The sequence below is a fragment of the Taeniopygia guttata genome, chromosome 3 (genome assembly GCF_048771995.1).
Source record: "Taeniopygia guttata chromosome 3, bTaeGut7.mat, whole genome shotgun sequence".
NCBI classification, from domain to species: domain Eukaryota; kingdom Metazoa; phylum Chordata; class Aves; order Passeriformes; family Estrildidae; genus Taeniopygia; species Taeniopygia guttata.
This window is the reverse complement of record NC_133027.1, coordinates 57,495,265-57,514,372: the sequence shown is the minus strand read 5'-3', so window position 1 is coordinate 57,514,372 and position 19,108 is coordinate 57,495,265. Positions and strand designations below refer to the sequence as shown.

The window sequence follows — 19,108 nt, the reverse complement described above, 5'->3', positions numbered from 1 at the left end:
TTCACTGTCTGGCAAGGATGCTGTCCACTTTGTGGCTTCTTGTGCTTGGAACTCAAAGAGTACAATAAATTTTTCACCCTTCAGCTGTGTGTCTGCCTATGGTCTTTGCGAGGAGTGGGGCAATGAATAGAACCCAGTGCATTTCCATGCAAGGAACCATTGCTAAAGTTTGGGCCTCCCAGGAAAAAAAAGCCGAATTTGATTGAGGCAATGCTGCCTGCATCACTAGCTCAAAGAGGAGACATTTGGCTCCAGACTGGCGGCACAGGTTAAAGTGACTAAAACATCCTGAAGTGCTAGGGGAAGTTCTGCTCAGCAGCAGGGAGGCGATGGAAGCCGTCGCTGACCTATAAACAGGATGAGGGAGCAGCAGCAGCAAAGTGCAGAGACAGTCGCTGGCGCTACGCTGACAGGCAGACACATAAACAAAGGGAGGGAGGAAGCGCTGTTTATATCTGGACAAGAAACCCCAAACTATAGGATGCAAATGATGGACATACGTGGCTATAAATAGCTACAAAGAATAATGGGACTTAAAAGATTTAGTTGTGACATAAAGACTCCATGCAGAATGGACTACGTAAACTCACTACTTTTTATTTAAGTGATGAGCTTTTTTTTTCTTCTCACATATTTAATATTACTGATTATGCTTAACTGAGCTTTTTAAAGAGGGAGGGAGAAAATTCGCATAAATCAAATAAAAACATTGTGTTCTTTTGTAGAAATTAAGCAGCTAAAAAAAGTTGGGAAACTGCCAGACTTTTCAGTCAATTGTCTAAGAGATCCCGTCAGCAGTAGTTTTGTGTTTGGGTATGAAATAGTGTTTTATCACATCAGTAATAATACTTTGGAAGCCAAAGGGTAAGGACGAAATAGCAATATTTTGTTGAGCTTTCAATTGTGTTCTTAGGGTTTGGGGATATTAATCAGAAGGCAAGTGAGAGTGTCATGCCCCATACATTATTCTGCCAGAGTAAATGTGGATGGGAAACAATCTGTACGCATCCACTTGAAGATGCAGATGAATATTGTCTTTCTACCTACTACTTAGGTAGTTAGGGAGCTTCACCTGCCACTTTTACTGGACTAGCAGATTCAGTTCAGTGGTTTTAGTGCCAGTTGTGGTAGTTAAGAAGGTTTTGAACAATAATAGGTAGAGATAATTTTATTACAAAAAGTTTTTCTGGTGAACTTGGTGACATAATGCTGAAAAAGTAGGTATACTTAAAACATTTGTGAAGTGGTTATTTGTTTCTTAGTGGAATTATTTGTGCTTGAAAAGAAGAATTGTATTTTAAAAACAAACAGTTACTTGGAATAAGATGCCTGCTGGCACTTTTTTACCAGATAACAGTTCTGTGACCTTTGAGGAATTTGTCTAGAGGTCCTGCTATGGGCTATTGTGCTTGTAGATTTTAACTTGCCGTTTTCATTTGTAACACTCAAACTGCTTTCACAATGGCCTTTCTGGCCTTTCTAAAACACTAACAAGTATTATTTTTTATATACACAGCATAAAAACCTGTGTTTAATAGTTTCTGGTATTGTGTGCAGACATGAATGCACAAAGAACTGAAGTTTGTCTCTAAAAGTCGAGGAGAGGTAAACCTTTTTATGCCCTCAAGCCACCTGCCCTAATAGATATTGCATAACAACATCAGTTTCATTCGGGATGGCATTGTAATTTCCAACTTGACTGTCAGACTCATTTCTTACACAGCAGGGCATGCTGTGCTTTCTGCACTGTGCAACTTCCACAACTGAGTTTCTTTAGTAAGGTTCAGAGAAAAAATGTCAGAACCTCTAGAGCAATGTGCTCATCCATCCTACAAATATCCTCGGCCTGTCAATTCTTTCTCTCATGTTTCAAGGTCAGGCTAGGAAGAAGCAAGACTTTCATTGTTTGATTTCTACAGGAGGTGTTTATACCCCAAAAATGAATGTTAAATTAATGTTCTTTCTTTACCACTGTCTTGTCTCTGACTGAAGGGGAGTTTTTTGCCCTCTCCTATTCTTAGTTCCTTGCTCTGCAATTCAGCCACTGTAGCTTAAGCCTGCTTCTTGTTTGTGCTCAAGTGTGACATTCTAGGGATCAAGCCTTAGGCTGGGAAGTGGGAGACCACTGTCACAAGCAGCAGAATTCCCTACTAACCAAAGTTTATCAAAGACACAAATTGGTAGGTGACTATGAAGTGCTGGAACTTTTCAGGGTGGTGCAGACTTTTGGGAGTTCTTGACCCAACTCAGTATTGGCCAAGCTCTTTTCTGAGGAGCTCACATGTTGCTGAGCATCTTTGAATGGTTCTGACATATTTCGAAATTGCCTACTTGAATAAGCCCATGGTTGGAGGACTGCCATTAAAATAATTTCTGTTGCTCTGCTACAGAAAGGAACAATGTCATTGCAATGCACATGTAAGCTGTGGCATTTGAATCATACTTGGAACTTATTTAAATTCCCTCTTTGTCATTTCATTTATTGTCTTAAGTAGTCTTAAAAAGTTAAAAATATGAGAAAAGAGAAAGCGCAAATAGAATGCTCTGAAAATTAATTTAAATTTTCTCTTCTGTTTTTCTCAGATGGAGGAGTCGGTGGTTACATGCTGGACTGCTTGGTGGATACGTGCCTGGCTATAGTAGGTTAAAAGGAAATCAAGGGTGGTGCTGCTAACATTCCACCCTCAGCTCCCTATTCACCTCTCATCATCCACCCTTGCATTTGAACTCAATCGCTTTACCCACCCACCTAGTTTCCATGTGAAATTGTGCTAATGGATGTCTGTCCCACAGTCTGCTGGGAGCCTTCAGTTGTTTTTTGTAATTTGCAACTTTCTTCTGAATTTCAAATGTTTCCAACTTGTGAAATCCTGATTTGGGTCAACATCTGGACTCTGTCCATGTGTGTGTAATTCAAGGATCATAGCACGTAGAAGTAAGAGGTTGATCATCAAAACTTTTTTGTGGTTCAGGGACATTAGATACTGGGATTTTGGTATTATTCTGTGTCTAGCAGGAAGGAAAGGGCCAGAAAGGGAACTGATAATGACTTTAATGGAGTAGGACCTTGGGCAACTGTGCTTTGCATGCCCTGCAAGCTCTGCACAGTCATTAACACTGATGAAGCATTAGAGACATGTGGTGCCAGATGGAAGTCAATCCTTCCAGGAAAAATTGCCATATTTTTATGTTTTATCATCTCTTACTGTGTCTTGGCAGAGCTGGAGCAACACAGTGGAACACCAGACTTTATACACCTTATCTATATTACCCTCTTCCAAAGGCCTTTCTCATTCCCTTCTCAGTCCAAGTTTCCCTTTTACTTTGTTTTGCCTTCTTCTTTTAGTTTCCCTCCTTTTTCTTCACTCCTTTGCTCCACTGAAAATCTTCCTCATCCCAGGAGAGGCCAAAACTGAGCTACTATCAACATGGCATCTTTCAGGAAATAAGCACCAAGCTGCATTGTGGAATTTCATGGTACTTGGAGCATAACCTGTTTTTATAATCAACTGCTGAGAGAAGATGTTCAAGAAGATGTGTTCAGCATCTCAAGTGAGATTCCTGGTGCAGAGCTGGCCAAGGCTCCCTGCCTAGGGAAAGAGAAACAAGTTTTATTCTGGGCCATAGAGGAGTCTCCAATTTTGACTGGATGTTTTCTGGTGTCAAGGCCTCACTTAAATGTGTAGGAGAGGAGCTAGGCAGAGGTGACAGCATTGGTACATTTGTATCACGGGTCAGAGCAAGCCTGGGTGCATATGGAGCAGCAGGGACTAGGCTCCGTTCCTTTCCTCTGTCTACTGTGAACTCACATTTTACCTTGTTTGCACTGCCAGAGGCTGTCCCAGCACCTAGGCTGTAGGTTTGTTTTCTCTCTCTTTCTGGTCTAATAATTATTGAACTGGTCTATGCAAAGTGGAATTTCTTCAGGCAGAGCTGCCCTTCTGTGTCTGTTTAGAGAGTTCACTGAACATATCCTGTCTTAGGTATATTCAGGCTGAGCAAAACCCCTAAATTTAAGTGCTGTTCAGATGGATCAGGGATCTCAGCTACTGGCAGGGAGTTTAGGACAAGGACATGATCACTTTGAAAACTCCTGCCTGATCAGTTTTTACCCTATTACTCTCAGGGAGCCAGAGGATTGTTTAGGCACAGGTAGTCTTGGTCTTGCTTTGATTTATATATATTTGGAGAATTTAACTTCTAGAGGTGTAGCAAGTAGCTGGAAGAAGCACCTGGGGACTCAAATGTCTCCAGGCCCAGGGGTGGGATCTTGAGGAGACAACAGACAGACTCTTTTGTATTTTCAGTGCAGGGTGAAAGAAAAGTCACATAATCCCTTCACATTAACACAGGAAAACCATCTCACTAAACTGCACAACCTCCTGTTTCTGAGGCAAAGCAGAAGAATATGAGAGAACAGAAACAATGGAAATGGCAACAAATGAATAAATTTTATTCTGACATAAGGCCTAGATTTCAGAAGTGTTTACTCCATCCTTAAATCCTTCAGCTTTCATCCTGATCCTCTCTTATATTTTACCTAGTAGAGCCCAGCTGTATGGAGTAAAATAGAACAGTAACCTGCACACATAGAAATTCAGCATGTCCTGTCACACATGAGCTCTTTCTGCAGAAATATCCAGTAATTTTTAATTGTCAAAAAACTCTTAACTACAAAAGCATTAACTTAAGTGCAGTTTCTTATTCTGACACCGAACCTTGGCCAAGTGTTTAATGCTCATAGCTATAGGAGGTTGTTTCTGTCACAGAAAGCTTTTAAAAACATGATAAATAATAAACCAAAGAACGTGACAGAAAAGAACCAAGAAAACGAAATGAAAGAAGCAAACACCTAATTTAGAAACTGTAACACTGATCATTAAGTTTTGGTTTAAACTTTACTCTCTTCATTAACAAAGTTAGAGTTCAAAATTTTCTTGTCATTTCTTTCTAGCAAAGTGTGAAGTGTTCATGATCCTCCTGGCTCATGTATATTATAAACTTGGCACATGTCCTTTTGAAAGAGTAAGATTTCATCAAAAAATAATTTTCCATTTCTTTCTGTAAATATAATGTTGTTAGCCAGTCTCCTCAGGCATGAAAACCTGCTTTTATAATGTATGTTGAAACTATTAGGATAGAATAAGAAACCAGATGGGTTTTTTTCTCAGAACAGCTGAAGCTATATCGAGGTGATTATTATTGTTGTTAGTCTCATTTTGCCATAGACTTTGTGCCTCCTGACTCAACAAATATGAAAGACATCTAAAAGTCTCTAGGATGTGGCACTTTACAACTTCCAAATCTCCTGCAGTGGGAGACTTTCTGTAGTGACTAGAGTAGTAGATGGACATCACTGACTGCAGCAATTCTAACTGACATCAGTCACTTTATGCAAACTCCGTTACTTTACATAACTGTGCTAAAAAAAATCACAACTAATTGGCTGTAGCATTCTCTCTTCTTTGGCCACAATGACATGATTTCTTTTTAAAGATGGCATGCACGTTTTGCTATACAACAGCAGAAAATTGTACTCTGTCATTGTGATTATCTGTTGTCTGGCTTCTTTCTTTTATGTGCCGAAGTTTTTATCTACAGTCTATTGTCTATTTTCAAAAGCCAAAGACAAAACCACAAGGACTATGTTCTATGTTAGACATGTCTTGCTGCAAAGAAAGCCAGTGGTATCCTGAGCTGTGTTAGGAGGAGTTTTGCCAGCATGGTGAGGGAGATGATCCTGCCACTCTACTCATCACTGGTAGAGCATAAGAGCTCTTATGTTCTACCACAATAGAGCATCCCTACTTGGAGTGCTGGATCCACTTCTGGGGCCCCCAGTACAGGAAAGTCATTGATACACCTGAGAGAGTCCAGTGAAGGGCTACAATGATAACTGAGGAGTGAGAACACCTCTCCTATGAGGAAAGGCTAGAAGAGTTGGAACTGTTCATCCTACAAAAGAGCAAGTTCAATGGGTCCTTAATATAATATAGTTCAATATATATTAATACCTGAAGGAGGATGTAAAAAGGATGGAGTCAGGCTCTTTTCAGTGATGATCAATGACAGAACAAGAAGCAATGGGCAGAAACTGAAACATCAGGAAACATTTCTCTATTATGAAGTTGACTGAGCACTGGCATTTATTGGCCAGAGAGATTGTAAGGACTCCATCCTTGAAGACATTAAAGAGGCATTTGGACATGGTGTAACTGACTCTAGAAGACCCTGCTTGAGCAGAGGATTTGGACTAGATGACCTCCAAAGTTCCTTTCCAACCTCAGTCATCCGGTGTTAAAGAACCAATGAAGGAACAGAAATTGTGTTTTGTGTCTTCAGTGAGATGTGCAAGCATATGTTAGGTATGGGTTGAATAAACAACTAAATTTATCAACTGTCTGCATCCATACATGGGTACCAAGTTTAAAAAAATTTCCTTCCCTTTCCCTTTCCTTTCCCTTCCCTTTCTCTTCCCCTTCCATTCCCTTTCTCTTCCCTTTCCTTTCCCTTCCCTTTCCCTTCCCTTCCCTTTCCCTTCCCTTTCCCTTCCCTTTCCCTTTTTCTTTCCCTTTTTTTCCTCCCTTCATTTCTTTTCTTCTTTCACCTCACACCCTCTCTGTCTTCTTCTCTGCCTCACAATCCCTCTCTCTGTCTTATTGCATAGGTTGAGAAGAAACTTCCTGAAAAGTTTCCTGACACTCCATCAAAAAAATCACAGGGAAAACCAACTGGTCTTTTCCCTGTTTCACTGTGACCTGATACTTATCTCACATCAGACTGTTGTACTGTCCCATGCAGACCACAGTTAACTTTGGTAGACTTGTATCAGTGACTCAGTCTGCCCTGGCCCCAAATCAGACTAGAAACAGGAATGTCAGGCCCCTAAATTAGAAATGATAAAATGATGAAAATGAAGAAAGGAAAAGGGTTAAAAGTATTTATTTTGGGTAGGAGTCAGATAAGCCTCTGACCTTGACCTCTTTGCTTACTGGAGAGGACACTGTACTCAACCCAGTTATGAGATACAGCTGAAATGCAATGTAAAAGTGATTCCAAATATCTGTTGCCAGGAAGCAGATGACACACTAAATTGCTCAGTAGATTGAGTACTTAATTCAGTGATTTCCTGCTGCAAGAGTTGCCAGCATACAGCCATTTTGTCTTTTTTGGCAAGGCAGCTGCTTTGGGACGACTGTCTCCAGGAGTCTTTCCTACGCTTCCTGTTGTGGGAAGGCCTGTTTCCTGCCACGAGATTCCTGATTAGCCTCTGCACTATTTTGGTCTGCAAAATGCCTCTGTAGCAGGTTGCTTCTCTGCATTTGATACTGATTTGTGGGAAGTGAAGCCAGATCACAGTCTGGCCACAATAGAGCATCCAAATCCTTTGAGAAATCTAAAAAAAAATGCTGTCTCTCAACTGAAAAGAACTGATGCTTAATCTAGCATTCAGAGGTACAATGGAGATACAAGTATTTATTTTTGTAGTGAAGTTTCACTCTGTTTGTTTCTTTTGGTATTGGAAACCAGGGCCTATCAGCTTCACATTGTCTCTTTTTAAGCATCTCCCAAGGTTAGTTTTCCTCCTGTAATGTTCAAGGACCTCCTGGTCCAGGTTCTCAGTACCTCTCTAAGGATAAAGATGTTTTCCATCGCCTGCTCAGTATATTGTAGGCTTAAATTTTTGTTTCTGCTGGTGGAGAGGAGGGCTGGGGAGGGGGGAGAGGGAAGAATAAAGTCCTGACATAATTGGGAAAATTTTGTAGCTAAACTTCTTTTGATATGGGAATATGTACTCAGTGTCAGTTATTAAAAAGAAGTAAAAAACCTTTTCTCCCTTTACTTAAGATCCAATACTGAGGTCTGAACAATCTATGAGACAGTATTGCTTGAGTCTCTGAGGTATTTCTACTACACAGTTAAAAATTGCAAGAAATAAAAAAAGGCTTTGGCCTGACTGCTAATGGTAACATGGACATAAGAGGGGAATTGTAAAAACAAAAATAATTTACTTTGAAATATTGTTTCATTCATACGTTTTGTAAATATACTTTAGTGCCTCCATGTTGGAAAGTTTCACGCACAGGTACCCAGTTGCTGCAGCTGACTGTAGGATAAGGGTCCTCGATATCAAAGGCAGAAAGAAAACAGTTCAAGAGGGCTTTATGCTTTTCTTATGAATTGCTCTTCAATGCAGATCCTTCTTCTCTATGCAGTCATGCATGCCTGCTGCTTGCTCTTGACCTCATGTTTTCCATATTTTGATGTGAGGACATAGGTGCTGACTTCATGACACTGGAGTTCAGGCTGACTTGGCTTTCCAGTATAGGAAAGCAAGGTACTCTTTGCCCTCAGTTGCAGCACAGGACATTCTTTCTCTAGGTTTCTTCCTTCTTCCACCCATTCACTTTTGGTTTTTGTTTGTTTTCATAGAATCATAGAACTGTTAAGGTTGGAAAAGACCTTCAAGGTCACTAGGTCCAGCCTTTGACCAAACACCGCCATGCCAACTAAAGCATGGCAGTGAGAGCCACATCCACTCATTTCTTGAACACCACCAGGGGTGGTTCCAATGCTTAACCAACCTTTCAGTGAAAAAGTTCTTCCTGATGTCCAGTCTGAAACTCGCCTGGAAGAGCTTAAAATAATTTCCTCATCTTGTCACTGGTTGCTTGGCAGAAGAGGCCCACACAACCTGGCTACTACCTCCTTTCAAGCAGAGATTATTATTGTAGAGATTATTCAGATCCCGCGGAGCCTCCTTTTTTCCCAGGCTATACACCCCCCAGCTCCCTCAGCTGCTCCTCATATGATGTATTCTCTTGACCCTTCATCAGCTCCATTGCCTTTCTCCAGCATCCCAAAGTCTTTCTTGCTGTGAGGGGCCCAGATGGGCACAGGATTTGAGGTGTGGCCTCACCAGTGTCGAGTACAGGGGGACAATCCCTGCTCTGGTGCTGCTGGCAGCAGTGTTGCTGATACAGGCCAGGATGCCTTTGGCCACCTGGGCACAGCTGGCTCATGTTCAGCTGCTGTTGACCAGCACTCCCAGGTCCTTTCCCAAAGGGCAGCTTTCCAGCCACTCTTCCTATAGCCTGTAGTGCTGCACTGGCTTGTTGTGATCCAAGTGCAGGACCTGGCACTTGGTCTTGGCCCATGCATCCAGCCGGTCCAGGTCCCTCTCCGCAGCCTTCCTGCCCTCCAGCAGATCAACACTCCTGAAAAACTTAGTGTTGTCTTCTAACTTACTGAGGGTGGCCTCAATCTCCTTGTTCAGGTCATTGATTAATATATTAAACAGGCCTTTTTGCTCATTATTATTTTTCTTCATCCCTTTATTGAGAATTCCAACCTCTTTTTGCTTTGCCATACTTCATGTCCCTTCACTTTCCAGCTCAGATTATGGAAAAATACAATTCTTTTCTGGGTGCAAACCTACATGAAAGATTTTTTAATTTTATTGAAAAAAATACAAGGAAATTAACCTTAACAGCCCTTATCTGATATTTTAATAAATGAGAGACTTAAGCAGAGACCAGGAAATTCGAAGTTAATTTAAGACTGATCCAGACTGTTGTGGCTGTGGGAAATTGGTGCTGTTCTCTGGCCCTGGTGGAGTCTTACTTTAATATTAGCTTTTCTGAAGCCTTTATAACGTTTTCGGCAGCATTGACTTGGACAGTTTTGTTGTTTAAATATAAATATTGGCTCTTGCACACCTTTGTTACTACAAATTACTTTTGTCAGGAAAGGATTAGGTTGTATTTCAGCAGTCTAGTGTAGTCACAGCCTGAGAGTCCCTGTGGTTGTGTCAGGAGCACACAGACACACACTCAGTGATTTGTACTAACTGCTGGGCTGCAGCCTTGTGGCTTTTCTCCACAAGTCCAAGACTGTTTCTGCTCCTACCTTTGCAGCTGTCTGAGGACAGCATGACCTGGACTGCTAACAGCAGATGTTCTCAGCTTGTCTGTGATAGTCTTTCAGTGAAAAGGTGTTGTCTTTGCAATATAAATGAAATCCTTATACATTAGAAGATCTGAGTGTATATTCTTCCAGGATGAGAATCCTTGAAAAAAGAGCTAAAAAGTGTATGCAGTAAATAACTCCAGGAAGTCAAAAGGTAAACAGCAACATTCTTTGCCATATGTTGTAGCTATGAGCCCAATATACTATATATGAAGAATACAAGAAGGCCTCTGCATTTATTCTGGTATTTGGAAGATCAGCTGCAGAAGTCGCCATGCTTCCAATCTGATAAATTAGAAATGACTTTACTGCTTTTTTCTCCTCTGCTGTTTAAAGTTTTGCTTTAATGCCAACATTGCTGAGGCAAAGGAGGTTGAGCAAAAAGCATCCTTTTTGCTATGTTGCTAGTTTCTTGGACAGTCATTATTTGGTTACTGACTGGTCACCAGATTTCCACCTGCCTTCTTGTTGTATCACTTCCTCCCCGAATTATATCCCCTTGCCAGATGCACTTTGTTGATTGGTCAGAAATCCTGTAAAGTCTTTGTCCCTTCTCCCTCATTGACTCCAAAGGGGCAGTGCTCCATGGGCTTGGGAAACATGGGCATTGCTGTTGGGGGAGAGCAACTGTCAGGGAATTTAGGGCATGTGATTTTTTGAGTTACCAATGAGCTGTTAACACACATACATCAGGGTATATGCTATCCCAGAAAGAGCTGCATGTTGTCCAGTTGATCCATCCTATACTGTATGAAGAAGATCTGGATAAGATTACTGGCACAGACATTTCTCTTTTAAAGTGAACAACTGTCACAGAGCTGAGAGGACTTCAGCAAAATCATTGATGTATAAAGTCACAATGAGACAAAAGTGGGAGAAATTAAACCAACGAAAGATTGAAGGGCCATGAATACTTGTCTGGCTTGGGAAAAATGTATTATGAAAAAGGCAATTATTCTTACTTGCCAGAGAGGAAGAAGGTAACAGGGTAAAATTGCTGAAATGACTTAGTGAAATTGTGAGAGGAAAAATACAGCCTCTTGAGTCAGCTTAGTGCTTTTGCTTGGGAGTACAGTCCTATACTAAGCAGCAATCAATATTTTCTGTTTGCTTCCTTCGTATGCCTGTTTAATTTCTGCTGCTATCTTAGGCTTGGCTTCCATCTCCCCTCCTATCCATCTCTATTAGCGTCACTGGCATCCACCTGCAGCTATGTCAATGTTAGCTCTAGCAGCTGTGTGCTCGTTAGAGTAAACTACAAACTACCTACTACACAGCCAAGGCTGGCTCTGCAGAAAATGTTAATCTGAAGCACTTTAGGAATTGTGGATTTGGTCCTCTGGTTCAGGGAAATGGATCAGTGGCTGCCTCCTAAGTGACTCATGACAAGACAGTTTGATAAGTTCATCTCTTCACCTACATTTTGACCTTTCATCTGAAGATAGAGTTATACAATTAAGTGAGCTCAGTGTGACAGTGCAATTACAGGGGTTCCCATTTTCTTTTTTTAAATGCAAGGCTCAAAGTTTTTGCCTTTTTCTCCATATTCCCATCAGGACCACCAGTCTTGGAATCTCCTACAGGATTGTTTCTCCCTCCTGTTGCCTTCCTCCATTTGTACCCTTAGTTGCCTGACAAGTCAGAGCTACTCTGTCCCTTGAACTTATTATTTTGACACAACCCAGTCCTGACCTCTTGAAGAACAGAACATGATATTTGTGTTCTGTTTTTGATGTTGCTCACTGTTACAGCCAAAGTAGGTCTCAGTCTGGAATATAGCACTGCGGCTACTTGGCACTAATTGTCCTGGTAGAAAATCGTGCCATATATATGAAATAGTTGATTCTACTTTCACTTAGGAGGCATGTCGTGCACAGCTGTGGTTGGGGAAGAAATTGTGCACATGCTGGTGTTTTGGAGTAGCAAGCAGGCAAAGGAATTGCAGCTGGTGCTTTGATTGACAGAGCTAAACAGGCAGGCGTTTCTGTTTTCAATAACTAAATCCTGTGCAATGTAAAGACAGATAAACTGATTTTCTGTGCTTCTGAGCAGAAATGACAACTGCATCTTTTCTGCTTCAGAGTAAAAAAAATTTCTATGGATCTCCGGAGGAGCATTTATATCTGAATTATGAGACTTCTACTATTTAACAGTGGCTTCTGGGCTTGTATTTTGTAACCTTTGTGCTGGAACGAAACAAGTTTAAAGAATTCCAATATTTGTAACAAAATTAATAAAAACTGTAATTCCTTCCATAAAAAAAAAAAAAAAAAAAAAAAAACCAAAAAAACCGCAACCACCCAAACCAAACACCCTTATCAATATTTTAAAGAATAAATGCAAAACAAGAACAAATCTTTTGATGGAAGTGCAAACCATGCTGTGTTAATCAGTATTTTCTGCTTGCTGCCTTTGCAGTCTTGGTACCTGCCAATATCTCAAGCTTTGCTTACATACACACTCTTATTCTTTCTCATTAACGTCACTAATGTCTACTTAAATTCCTTGCAAGCAGAAAGACAAAGTATCAGTGTGCACTGAGTGCAAAGAGTACTTGTCACCATGGCCAAGTGTTAACGTAAATCAGGAGAGTTAATACGTAAGCTTATCTGTTGGCTCCAAAGGTGAATGAAGTCCTAGCTGGAAATACTGCTGCAGATCAGCTTGCCCACTTCTTGTATATTGCCAAAACACTGAGGAAGCAAAGAATTTTCCCACTTGATGTTATTTCTTTTTTTCTTTTTTCAGGGAAAGGTCATATACAACCCAGATTGTTTTTCTCTTCCTAGCCTTCAGAGGCTGAGGATCACTGGCAGTCACGGCAGAACAGGTATTTCTTCAGAAAAAGTAAAGAGGAATCTTTTCCTGGGTTTTAATGAGCTGCCAAAAGACAACAGAGAAGCCTGGATTGAATGCATGTATACTGGTAAATGGTGTGAGAGAGTTTATTCTTCTGTGCAGCCCACTGGGCTTTGAGAGTAGGAACATTAGTTCAGAGAACTGACTTTAAGGGAATTGTATCATCCTTGATCGCAGTGTGGTGTGTTTCCTTATGACCTCAATGTACAACTTTAGAGACCTCAAGGTAAGTATTTGTATGTATTTTACATAATTATAAAGGTGTCAGACCCTCAATTTCATTTTTTTCCTCAAGAAAAAGCATTTTTTAACAGCAGAAATCACAGGCCCTTTAAATGTAGGTTTCTGTTCTGGGTGCCATAATTCATAGTTAGGAACCCCCATTATTAATGAACTGGGTCAAGCATCCAGTGCTGGGATGCAGGGGAGAGAGGAAACAATGCAGGCAGCACTGAAGTAGGCAGTGAATGCTGAGGGGCAGCTGCAGTTCCTACTAAGCATTTGAGTGTTAATATGGGCCACAACAAAGACCTGGGTACACAGGGCAGGCTAGGAACCTAGTGACACTCTTCGGCTCTGGCTTAAACAGATGGGAAATGGGTTTGGGAAAGCTCATCTTCAGGTGGGAGAGGACACCTGGCAGATCCAGGGCTGCTGACATCAAGCTGTCTGCTGGGGATGATGGTCAGCAGGGAGCTAGGAGAAGAGATTGCCACACTAGATACTGCTCCGGTGGCTCTGGAGCTCTGGAGAGGATGCAGTGACCTCTGGGTCTGCCTGCAGCTGAGGGAGCTGAACATGAACAGACTGTGGTATGGAAAAGCTCCAGCAGGACAGGACCAGAGCTAGGAAATGCAAGATCTTGCTGGCCAGTTCTCTGGTTAGTTGCAACATAAATAATATTTAGTGCAGGCATGATTAAAAAGTGGCATTTTAAAAAGGAATCCTGATGTGTAGATCAGAAAATGACATACAAGTATTTTTGTTTTATGCATACTTTTTCTCCCATGGTACTTGTTTATCACTGCTAGGTACTTTATTATCACGGTCTTGCTGGTTGACACTGATATGTGTTTAGTCAAATCAAAGCATCATTTCAGTGCATTTTAAGCATCCTCGTTTTCTCTCTTTCCTCCGGGCCCTGTAAAAGGTTGCACAAAGTTTAGAGATCAACAGAAGGAAATGTGCAGGAAGATGTTAAGTCCACTGTGAGCTAATGTTGAATGGTAGCTGAGTGTTTTAGAAATGAGGGGAGATTATATAGGTATTCACATCATTGATAATGTCCAGCTTTCCCTAGACCTGTGAAAAAAGATAGATACCAAGCATAACTTTTTTCCTCTTTAGATGTAAATAAAAATAATTGTCATAGTGATAAGGAAACTAAGTTTCCAGTGAGCAAATCTCAACAATGATGTTATTCTGTTTGTAACATTATCTTTTGTCCTTCAGAGTTGTGCAACCATTGCTGAGACACTGGCATCTGGATCTTGCATTGAAGCACTCATTCTCTTTTGCAAAACTTAAGTCACGTTTAAAAGTAATTTTGTTCTAGCACTGCAGTAAATTATCTTCCCCCAAACATCAATAAGCCAACACTTTTTAAAAAGCTAAGAGAAATATTTATGACAGATCAAACAAAGAAAGTGCTTAAAGATTATAAAGTGAAAACAGCTGATTTGAGAATTTATAGTGACATACTTTTTGTATTTTTCTTGTTGTATCATGAATAATTGCTTACCTCCAAGGTGTGTGTGTTTTAGAAATCTGGGCATTTATTTCGGGCCTTAGAGAAAAATACAAATTCAAAGGTTCCTTGGGAGCTCTCCCAGGCCAGATGAGAGAGGTGGCTTCCCAACTCCTTTAGACATAAGGTAAAATAAAATACTCTGATCCATGGCTAAATACACACAGACTTTAAACATTATTTTAAAGCAGTGTGTGGTTTGAGACCAGACTGCACTCTGGAAGAGAGTAGAAGAGGAGTGTGACACAGTCATCTGTCATTCTCATCTTAAGGAGTATACTGAAATCCTCAAAAACAACTTCTTCCCAACTGGAATGTCAGATACCAGTTTACCAGGATGGTAAACCAGCTGAGTCAAATGCTTACCAGGACAAAATCTGGGCCATTCATGAAATGCAGCTAAAGCCAGTGCCACATGATTCTGTTTCTTAGAGGAAGGCACTGCCACAAGGTATATTCAGGTGAGTTCTTTTTGCCTGTAACTCTGCCTTGGGTTATGTCACCCAAGATGACAGGGAGCTTGAGCTGGTTTTTTTCTCAAACAGCATGTCTGACTACATATTTTGTAAGCTGTACATTGCATTTCAAACTCATATGACTTGTGCTCTGTATGTAAATCTTAGAACTTACTCTACCTATGCCATAGTTATCCATCTTTGATCTGTCCATGCTGCAACTCTCCACGCCCACAAAAAATTGGGTTTGCAGGAGGAAATGAACATTTCTATCTTTTGGTCAGGGAGGTCTTTCTAAGGAATATGGATATAATGCAGTGGGAAAGGGGTTGGTTTGGCTTTTATTTCTGTCCATGCAGCAGGATTGAGTAAACGTGTTCCTTGAGCAGTGTAGTGTTCTACAATGGAGTGTAGACTTTTGGTATGGAATATTGAAAAGAGACAAACATAGGCAGGGAAGTTAATTCTGGTGACATATGGGTCAGACTGCTACATACACATTGAATTTTACACATATCTGTATTTGCATTTAAGCTGATCCCATGAAACATAACAAAACCTCGTATTACGTGACACCACGGGTATTATGTCACTCCAATATTTAGCCAAAAGCAAGTAAAATCTTCTGCACATCTCCTGAAATCTTAAGAGAACATTTTATTGTTCTAATCAAGCTACTAATTTTGGTCCTTAAAAGCTGCTACAGTATTGTTTTTGAGATAAATGTTCCAGCTGCTGCTTTGTTTCAATGGAATCAGTATGAGACAATGACAAGCATTGCTGGTTTTGTTGCCTCAGGACTGAGTTGGCCACTCTCATCACAAATGTCAGTCTGGATTTCTTCTGATGCTTGCAGCATTCCTTTTGCTGTGTGTACAGATATCAATAATTATAGAAGAGGGGCAGAGTACTAATTGCTTTCTGCACAGTTGGTAAGGAAGTACAAACAGCAAAAAAGAGCTTTCCCAGACATCCTGCTAGATAATTGCCATGCACAACTGCAGTTCTGCTTAAGGTCTTCCCTCCTGCCCTTGTTGAATCAAAGAAATAGCACAGCAGGATGTATATTTCTAGTTACAATCAATGAAGTATCATCTCTGCTGCCAGTGAGAGGTAGAAACACATGGGAAAACAACTTCTGCTCAGGCATTAGGCTCAGGCTGCAGTGCATGGGGTAAGTTGGAGGAAAAGTGTCTGCCTAGGACCTAGTGCCACTCCATTTGATGGGAAGAGCTTCAGAACTTCATCTTCATTGAGACTGCCTGCCTCATTGCACTCAGCACACCACCATTAAATAAGGGGAGAAGCAGACCTATTCATACAGGAGTCCAAGGATTCAAAATCCATCCAACAGCTATGCAAGTGGCTGACTGAATGACCCATCTGTGAAAAGCAGAGATTTCTGTTTCTAGCTGCTCCTTATTCCCCACTAAATAAAGTCTGAGGCATCTTTGTCACTTCATTTATTACAGTTAGTAACCATAGTAACCAATAAAGTTCAGACTGAATTCCATGGAACTGGTAAAACTGAAACAAAATAAAGAAACAAAGAAATCCTTCAGATTCCAGATACTTTACAGTTTCTGTGTGTTTGTAAAAGTAAAATTATCCCTTAACACTGAAAATAGTAGTTAAGGCCTTTATTTTAATATTGACCCAATCTGAAATATACTGTGATTTTTCTGGGTTTCCCACTTATTTTTCCTTTTTAATGAGTGTCCAGCAGTCCTATTTATGCACAATAAACAGCGGTGGTAAGTGCATTAAAAACCCAGGTGTGGTTTCTGTCCCAGGCCTTTTACAGCCTGAATTATAAAGGGAGGAGCAGATATAGAAGTACAGTTGGAGAAACAAGTAGACACAGCAACTCTCTACCTCTTGACAAATTCCTTTTACAGGCTATATAGTTGGCAAGAAAGGGTTTTCAGGAGAATCCTGAAGAGGAAAGATTTGCACAAGTTTATAGAGTGATTTCCAAGATGTGGGAACAAGTTTGGAAATATAGCTCCTAGGTGTCATAACCTGCTAGATACAGTTTATGAAAGGAAGAGTCATCAAGTCAGTAATTAATGAGATGTGGTCCTCAAGATGATTGTATCACACAAACACTGAGGTGGGAAGTGTCCTCTCAAGGTCATCTATTCTACGACCCTGTTCAAGTAGAGTCAGTGAGAGTAGTTTGCTCGGGGTGATGTCCAGGTGGGCTTTGAACATCTCCAGGAATGTAGCCTCCACAACCTCTCCAGGCAGCTAGTTCCAGACACAGAATAAGAAAGTTTTTTTCTAACGTTTGAATGAATTTTCTTGTATTTCATTATGTTTCCATTGCCTCTTTTGCACTTGATAGTGCTGAGAAGAGTCTGAGAAGAGGTGTGAAGGTCTGTGAAATGCTACAAAGATAAAAGAACCCATGTCTATTTCTATGTTAGAGGAAAAGAATGCTGAAACATATCTCAGATGAACACAGGTCGTAGGACAGCAAGCTGTATGAATAGAAATGAGTGGAACAAGAAATACCTGTCCATGGCAGGATTCTAATGTGGAATGTGAGAACTACTGAGATGTTGGAACTCAGAAAAAGATGTTAGCTATGTGAATAGACTGAGACTGTCACTTAGGAAGCAGTCTGGACCACATGGCAGAAAGGCATGTTAGCTTTTGATCAATCTGATATAAATCAAGTTGTAAATGAACTTGCCTATTCTTCTGCTATGAAATCCACTATATAAATTGAAGATGGATGTTTGGATCCAGCTCCATGACCTGATATGGCAGAGCTGCAGGATCTCTGACATGCAGCATTGTCTTCTATTCACTGACTGCTCACTGTCCAAGTCACTTTGGCTTGCTCTTTCCAGCTTGCCAGTGAATTGTTGCACTGCCTCCTGCAGCAAACACAGCCTGTGAGCATACTGTAGGAAGCCAGATGCCTTCAGGTTACTTCCTTCCTATCCTGGGATATGTGTCAGCTTCACACGGTATGCTTAACTGTCTTGAACACCTGGGAATACTAAAATCCGAGATAAATTTAAGATAATATTAGCATCAAGACTATTCATATAGATGTATATGTATGTGCATGTCTGAGTATTTGTAAATATATTCATACATGTTGATGAGTGTAACAACGCATTACATATTAAAATAACTTTTACATATTGAAAAATATTTTTAAGATAGTCTTATCTTGGTATTCATGAAACTCATTAGGCTCTTATGACATAATTTCTTTATTATCCTCACTCCCAAGTTGTTTTTAAATGCAATCTGTTTTCTCTCTATACTGCTATTTAGCTGATTTATTATAACTCATCTTCTTTTCCCTGGAAGTTGCTGGTCAAGGGCTAAAGCACTAAAGAAGGTGAAAGTAAGAATGCCTCCCCAACACAGGATTTCATTAATTTGCTTTAAGCAATGTTTCCATTGTAGACAACTTTCTATGTTTGGATTAACTTTTGGGAAGGGAACAGAAAGGAACATGTACTGAAGAGGGCCCTGAATTAGACCATCTATGTGGACGAGACAGGTTTTCGCCCTAGTTTCCATGAGCAGAATCTCTGTTACATTTTCAAACTCTTCGTTAGTTGCTGAGCACTTGGTCTGCAGACTCAGAGGAAATGGCACAGCTCTGTCTGATGGGCTTCTCTGCTCAATCTGATCTGCTCAGTGCCCACATGACCACTGGCAGGTTATCAAGGTGCTGTTCATGTAACCAGAATCTGAAGAGAAATGTACCCAGGGCTGCAGATCTTCATAAGCAATACTTCCAGCAGGAGTTTAAATATCACCAGAGGAACCTTGAAAGCAAGAGAACAAGCAGATAAAAGCACCTCAAATTCAGTATATTCCTGTCAGAGCAGAAAAAAAGTTTGGTCCACAAATCTCTAGTACAGTAGGTATGTAAGCTTAGTTATACTGCTTTGAATGAGATTTTTTTTCCTGTTGCCATTTCATAACTCTGTTTTGACTGTTGTGAAAAGTAGTTAAGTGCAGTAGCCTCTTTTTTTTCTTTCCAATAAAAATATCATTTTTTATATTGTTCCCTGTACCCACAGAAAATCCTAGTACACAGGAAATA

At 40.5% G+C, this 19,108-nt stretch overlaps 1 long non-coding RNA gene across 1 annotated transcript; it reads left to right on the top strand.

Moving 5' to 3' along the window:
* Window positions 1-2,551: 2,551 nt before the first annotated feature.
* LOC140683710 (uncharacterized) lies at window positions 2,552-18,198 on the top strand. The gene is made up of 2 exons (XR_012055058.1): window positions 2,552-2,639; window positions 12,718-18,198. It is a non-coding gene; the product is annotated as an uncharacterized lncRNA (long non-coding RNA).
* The last annotated feature ends 910 nt before the right edge of the window (window positions 18,199-19,108 follow it).